The 6849-nt window shown below is 33.1% G+C and overlaps 1 long non-coding RNA gene across 1 annotated transcript; it reads right to left on the bottom strand.

The window, feature by feature from the left end:
* Positions 1 to 239: 239 nt before the first annotated feature.
* On the bottom strand, positions 240 to 1235 carry LOC143239047 (uncharacterized). The gene is made up of 2 exons (XR_013020988.1): positions 1080 to 1235; positions 240 to 643 (listed from the first exon to the last, which is right to left on the bottom strand). It is a non-coding gene; the product is annotated as an uncharacterized LOC143239047 (long non-coding RNA).
* Positions 1236 to 6849: the final 5614 nt, after the last annotated feature.

Below are 6849 nucleotides of genomic sequence, written 5' to 3' on the forward strand. Positions count from 1 at the left end.
AAATATGATGATATTCATAGTTTATATACGAATATATTTTTGAATAATTTTTCACTTTTTTTCAGGTAACTGTTTTCTTCTGTTGTTTTCTAATAATTTCAGAAGAAATTGTGAATTTAGTGATGTGCTGATAAAACCATTAGTTAACTCTCATTGATATTCTATATCAACTTCTTACATTATTCTTGGATTACTACTTTGTGTTTTCATATTAGTGCATTTCAAAATTCAAACGCATATTTGTCTCTTTAAATGGCTTTATTGGTTTACTCTAATTTTGATTGATAAAACAAAGTTACAAATATTTTTAGAACTACTACAGAGAAAACGTTTCAAAAACAAAAAAGTTACATTATGCCAGTATCAACTTTAATCGAATGTCGTACAATCAAATTCAAAGTGGTCCAGCTCAAAACTGATTCTAATCTTTCTTCACCTCAGACTTGAGAGGGATGAATCCAGGGTAAGTCGCCAACCAGGGGCTGTAAAATGGGTTGTAGGCAGTATAGAGTGGGCTGTAGGCAGGAATAATATATCTTGTAGGATATTTGTAATTAATTCTGGTTACTCGAGCAGAAGAAACGAGATTCGGATAATAAAAGATCTGAGCGGAACACAAAGCAACCACCAGAGACAAAACGAGCTGAAAGAGAAAATATTTAAATTACTCACGTTGCTTTCTGTGTTCGAATAAAAAAGCGTTTATTAGTTCTTAGATAATCTTAGTTAAATCAAAAAGTTTACAAACGTATTATATTCTACTAGACACACGTACATTTTGTTATTTTTATATGAAACATCGACTTGCTTCCTAGGATTCTATTATGAATTTGCATAACGAACAGATAATCTACATTTCCACATATAATACTGTTACATACTGACAAAAAATGTGTTTTATATGTATTATCAATCGTTCTTCTCTCCAATTTACCCTCCAATCCAAATTGCACATAAAAACTAATCTTAAACATTCGCATAGCATTAAGATGCAAACAATATAACCTAGGAATAAGAAATAAAAGTATTTTGTAAATCATAATAATAAGATTATATATATGAACTTTTCAATTACTTACCAATTTTATCATCTTGGAAGTTTGATTTCGTGACTGACTTATCTTGAAAGTTGCTTCTCTTTGCAAGAGTAGAAATTCTGATTCTTCGTCATCTTTTATAGTGCGTCCAAAATACCCCTTTGCTTATCTACCCTTTCAGTCCCTCTTTATCCCTTCATTATTCCTGGATAATGTATGATTGACCGTGCATTCTTAATGATGCAACACAAAGGCGTGTTTCACTTATTTAGCATGTACTGAGACGTTTAATTTTTGCTTTTGGTTTACCGTTTTGGAGTTGACCATGGAAAAATAGCACGGGGCGGCTGGTACTACTGGACGAAAGGGCGGGTAATGTAGGTCATGAACAAATGATGCAAACAAATAACTAATTTTATCTTATCCAGATTTGCTACTTTTAATTTTCACTTATGGTATTTCAGTAAGACTTGAAATAAAATGAAACAGTTGCTTCTTTTTTGTTTTGATGTGAAATAAATTGTAAAACCTAATGAACTCTCGTTAGTCTAACGTTAAAATTTCTAAAAATAATTATATTGTACGTTAATAAGATTAGATAATTCTTTGATATTAAAGTCCTTTATCAAATTTTTGGTAGTTTTATTCATCAGTTCTACATAATTATATTAGAATTTTGTGTGAGGCATGATATTAGAACTTAGAAAATAATGATTTAATTAATTCACTTTTCTTCTATTTTTGTAAATCCTACTTTGAAACGTCATTTGTTAAATGGACAGAAAAGAAGAGCAACGTGTTTGCATCAAATTTTGTGTGAAAAATGATGAAGGAGGAACAGAAATTCTCAAAATGTAAAGAACTGCCTTTGGTGATGACTGCTTAAGTAAGGCTGTCGCTTTCAGTAGATAAAACGCTTCCAAGATGGCCGGAAATCGATCACAGATAACCCACGTTCTGGGCAACCGTCGACATCATCCATTGATGAAATGGTCGCTAAGGTGATAGAAAAAAATTCTAAGTGATCGACGATTAGCTGTCCGCGAAATTCCTGATGAACTGGACATTTCCTTTAGATCGTGTTAGGTGATTTTAACTGAAAAACTCTGCATTCGTCGAATGTCTGCAAATTTTGTTCCAAGACTGTTGACGGATGACCAAAAGTTTCACCGTCGACATGTGTGCGAAGAACTGAAAAGGCTACGAATTGATTCTAATTTCATCTACGTCATTATTACTGGTGATAAGTCTTGGATATACGGTTATGACCCTGAAATAAAACTTCAGTCATCCCAGTGGAAGTCTCCATCATCACCACGTCCGAAAAAAGCACGACAGTTTCGGTCAAATGTGAAGACAATGTTGATCGTGTTTTTTGATGTTCAAGGTATTGTTATACTCGTGGCCAGAGAGTTAACCAGGCCTTTTATAAAGAGGTCTTAATTCGCTGTGGGAGAATGGTCACTGGTTCCTTCATCATGACAACGCGCCTTCATACACTGGTGTGTCTGTTCAAGAATTTTTGGCAAAAAAAAAACCTTCCTGTGATATACGCCCCCACTCCCCGGATTCTTCCCATCTTGCCCCGTATGATTTTTTTCCTATTCCAAAAATTAAAAATCAACTTGAAAGGAAAGAGATTTGATCACTTTCCAACCATCCATAATAATGTGAAAGCAAAACTTAGTCACATAACAGTTGAAGACTTCCAGCATTGCTTCTGAAAATGGCAGGAACGTTGGAACAAGTGTGTATCAGCTGGGGATATTACTATAAATGAGATAGCATATAATACTAATGTATGTACATTATTATTCGGAATAAAAGTGAAGTCCTGGAACTTTTGATCACACCTCGTACGTTGCTTAGTTTGTTTTTTCCTTAATGTTTCCAATTGTATATATGCGTTACAAAAATAAAATATACTTGAGTCGAATAGACTTCATTTTTTTTTCATTTCACACTGAAAACCCATCAATATATTTAGTTATCCGACAGAACATGTTTCAGTGAAGGCATTCCTAAGAGCTTGTAGATCAGAAGTCGTGCTTAAGAGTGGTTCGTAGCAAAGATTCTCGGCTCAGAAAGTTAAAAGTCGTACATATGTTGTTAATGAAGATTTCTGGATGCAGTGACAACGAAACTTAGCGTTAGTAAATTGAAATAAACTTAGATTACTAATGTTTCTGAAGTCGTTAAATAATTTTTGTATTCAGTTTGAGTATTTCTTGTTAAGTGAAAAGCTACAAAATGTACTGTACTCATAGTAGAACTCGATCTCCACTTTTAGACGTTTAGCATTATAAGCCTAAAGATTATTAGTTAGTCATCACGGAAAGGGAAGCATTTATTTATAAACTTTTGACACGTAAGGGAATCGAACTGAATTATAAATTGTTCAACTTGCAGGACGAAAAACTAACGCCAGTAATCGAAGAGTTAATTGAATTAAATCGAGCATTTAAACACTAAATATGACGAATATGTAAAAGCATCGAATAAATCAATAAATGCACAAGTACTGTTTTTCGATCATATATGCTGTGTGATTGAAAATCGCTTTTAGCTGAGTTTCCAGTCTTTTTGCCTCTACTGATTTTTCAAATATATTCTGTTTGTGTTTATTTTTACGTTCATCTTACGATTAATGCACATTTTTTGATCGTTGGATCAAAGTTCCAAGTCTTGAAATGACTTTGTGAGTCAATCTTGGATTGTCCATAGCTCTCAGTTTTGCATATTTTGCATTTATTGCAAAAATAATTAATATATTTTCAAATATATTCTGTTTGTGTTTATTTTTACGCTCATCTCACGATTAATGCACATTTCATTCTACTTTAATTGCACCAACATTTTACAGTATCAAAATTTTGGGCATCTTTTTCTGTTGTTTTTTAATACTCACGAACTCACATAGTTGACTGTCCCTTTGCGGTTAACTTTCCTGAATGTGAATTTTTGAGTGACATTTGCATCTTGTTGCCACAAAATATAAAATAAATAAGATTGACGGCTGCGCTACAAGATTGACGGCCAAATACCACTCTTCGAAATTTCTAAGCAATCTTAAACTTTGTTTTAACTGAATATAACTACTGACTTTTCAGAGCAACTTAGGCATTATGTGCTCCCGTATTAGCTCTATTTTATAAATGTTTTGATTACTTTAAACACGAAATATCTATTCATTAAGTACATGTTACATGTATATTGCAAAAATAAATAAACACTGTTTGAGTTTAATGCCAAATATATACCGAAGGTTAACTACGTTATGTTAAAACGTTTTTGTTTTTTTTGAGACTCACCACGTCGTTACAGTTCACATCGCTACATTTGGTCGTGCTTTATTTAGCGACCATATATCTTGAAAATAGCTCTGAAGCTTAGTTTCTGTTGTAAAGAGCTGTGTTGTAAGGTTGTCAAATCGAAAGCAAACCATTCAATAAAAAATATTATTATTAGCACTATTTATTCAGCAGAATTAGAAATTGAAAATACTTCAATATATAATACAGAAATACATTATTTAGATTTAGAAATTAAAATAATTGGTAAGGATATCAATGTAAATATTTTTGATAAAAGGAAATATTTTGCCTTTCCAATAACCCCAAATGGTAGTACCTTAGTACCTTATTTCCTTTTTATCTTTTATTTCAATTGATTCTTTATTTGGGAAAGAAGCCACCTTCCAAAACTATCTGCAGGCAGTAAAGGTAGTATAGATGCGGGACGTTGTGGGCTTGAATACCCACATCTCGCTCTCCTAATTTTTTGCTGCTCTTTATTTCTTATGTGATACTGGCGAATGGTAGACTGATAGAGGTGTATCCCCATCGCAATTATAGTCCTACTTCTTCTTCAATTGCCTCCAAAACCAAGGGTATATCTTATAATCTCACATTGTAGCTTGTACCCTGGGATCTTTTCAGACAATGCAGCGTTTTCTGTTTACATTATTTTAGTTTTGGATTGTTTTTGAGTTACGACAAACAAATATAATTAGTCAGAGGTTTGGATTTGCTGTTTCTAGTGTAGTCCTTCCTTATGATTTTACTTATTTTACTATTCATTAAATACACTTCATTAAAGTGTATTTATTTTCATTAAATATAAATATATATATAAGCTGAGTCGCATGTCCTTGTGCGAGGTATGAACTAAAATATGTAGGAGAGAATGTTATGACACATAATGCAAAGATCCTAACTTTCACACAGTTTATTACATATTATTACAGTATTCATTATTATCTTACAAAAGGTTTTGTATAAGCTTTAAAAACTCACTCAAAACATGTTATACACCGTGTGATAATCAGTATTACTTTGTACAGTGAAGTTTAGCCGAAATAGTGGCGGTAAGGATGATTTCTTTACTCGCTTTCAACACCCAACTCTTAATGTCCTTCTACACAGTTTCACGTAATAAATTAACTGACGTTCATTAGCCGCAAAAAATGTCTTATGGAATGGATGAAGTTGTAAGGTCAAGGGTCATATCAGCATCATGGAGACTGTAATCGTACCAGTTTCATCTGAGTTTATATGTTATTGCAATAATAACGGCTATTTTTTTTATTACATTCCTCTATAGAGAGTGCTAGCGTATTCGGTGAAATATAGAAGACGTTTATGATCCCTCTCCCCACACTGTATGTATGTTGTTCTATAGAACATTAATGTGTTTGCTCTTATAACAAAGTCACATCGAGCTATATGCTGTGTCCACCAAGTGGATTCGAGTTCCTGATTTTAGCATTATAGAGCTGGAGGCTTACCGCTGTTTCACCGGGAGGAAGGAAAAATTAATATATTTTTTTTGTTTAGTGTAAAAACGAGGCACTGTATTTGAATGTGGTTAACGTTATCTACATTAAATATAATAAATCCTCAGTAACATCATTAATTGGGTGAATGGGCTGTGAACCCCATTAATATGCTCATTGTTCCAAACTATTACCTCACAATGCTTCGGCATGGCCAGGTGGTTAAGGCACTCGACTAATAATCTGAGGATCGCAGGTTCAAATCCCTGTCGCACCAAAAATGCTTACTCTTTTAGCTGTGGGAGTTTTATAATGTGATTGTTAATCCCACTATTCGCTGGTAACAAGAGCACCCCAAGAGTTGGGTGGTGATGATTAGTTGCTTTCCCTTTAGTCTTACACTTTTAAATTAGGGACGGCTAGCGCAGAGAGTCCTCGTGTAGCTTTGTGCAAAATTTAAAAACAAACAAACCAACATATCACAAAGTTTAATTGCGATTAGCCTAACGACCTAGGAGTAATTAGATAAGGGACAAACTGAAGTTATTTTTTAATGTAAAAATAGTTTACAGTAATAATGACCGGCATTAGAAAAAATTAAGATTTCAGATTTGGTTGATATTGACCAGCACTAAAATATCCAAAGTGTACAAATATTATAGATTCTATTGAATTTTATTTATGCTTTAATTACAAAAATTGTTTGTACACACTCTTTTCCGAAGCTACAGTTAATTCACCCTATTTATAGACATCTTTCAATCGAAGATACACTTCGTCCTGTTTATAGACATCTCTCAACCAATATAAGGTTCGTCATGTTTGTAAATATTTTTAATTTCAAAATACAGTTTGACCGGTTTGTAGATAACTTTTAATCCAAAATACGATTCATCTTGCTTGTAATCATCTTTTAACCTAAGATACAGTTCACTCTGTTTATAGAAATAATACAAGATATGGCTCACCCTGTTTATGGAGGCCTTTTATTTTAACACATGGATCGCCCTATTCGTAGACATATTTTGACACAATCAC

The sequence above is a fragment of the Tachypleus tridentatus genome, chromosome 13 (assembly GCF_004210375.1).
Source record: "Tachypleus tridentatus isolate NWPU-2018 chromosome 13, ASM421037v1, whole genome shotgun sequence".
In the NCBI taxonomy this organism is placed as follows: Eukaryota; Metazoa; Arthropoda; class Merostomata; order Xiphosura; family Limulidae; genus Tachypleus; species Tachypleus tridentatus.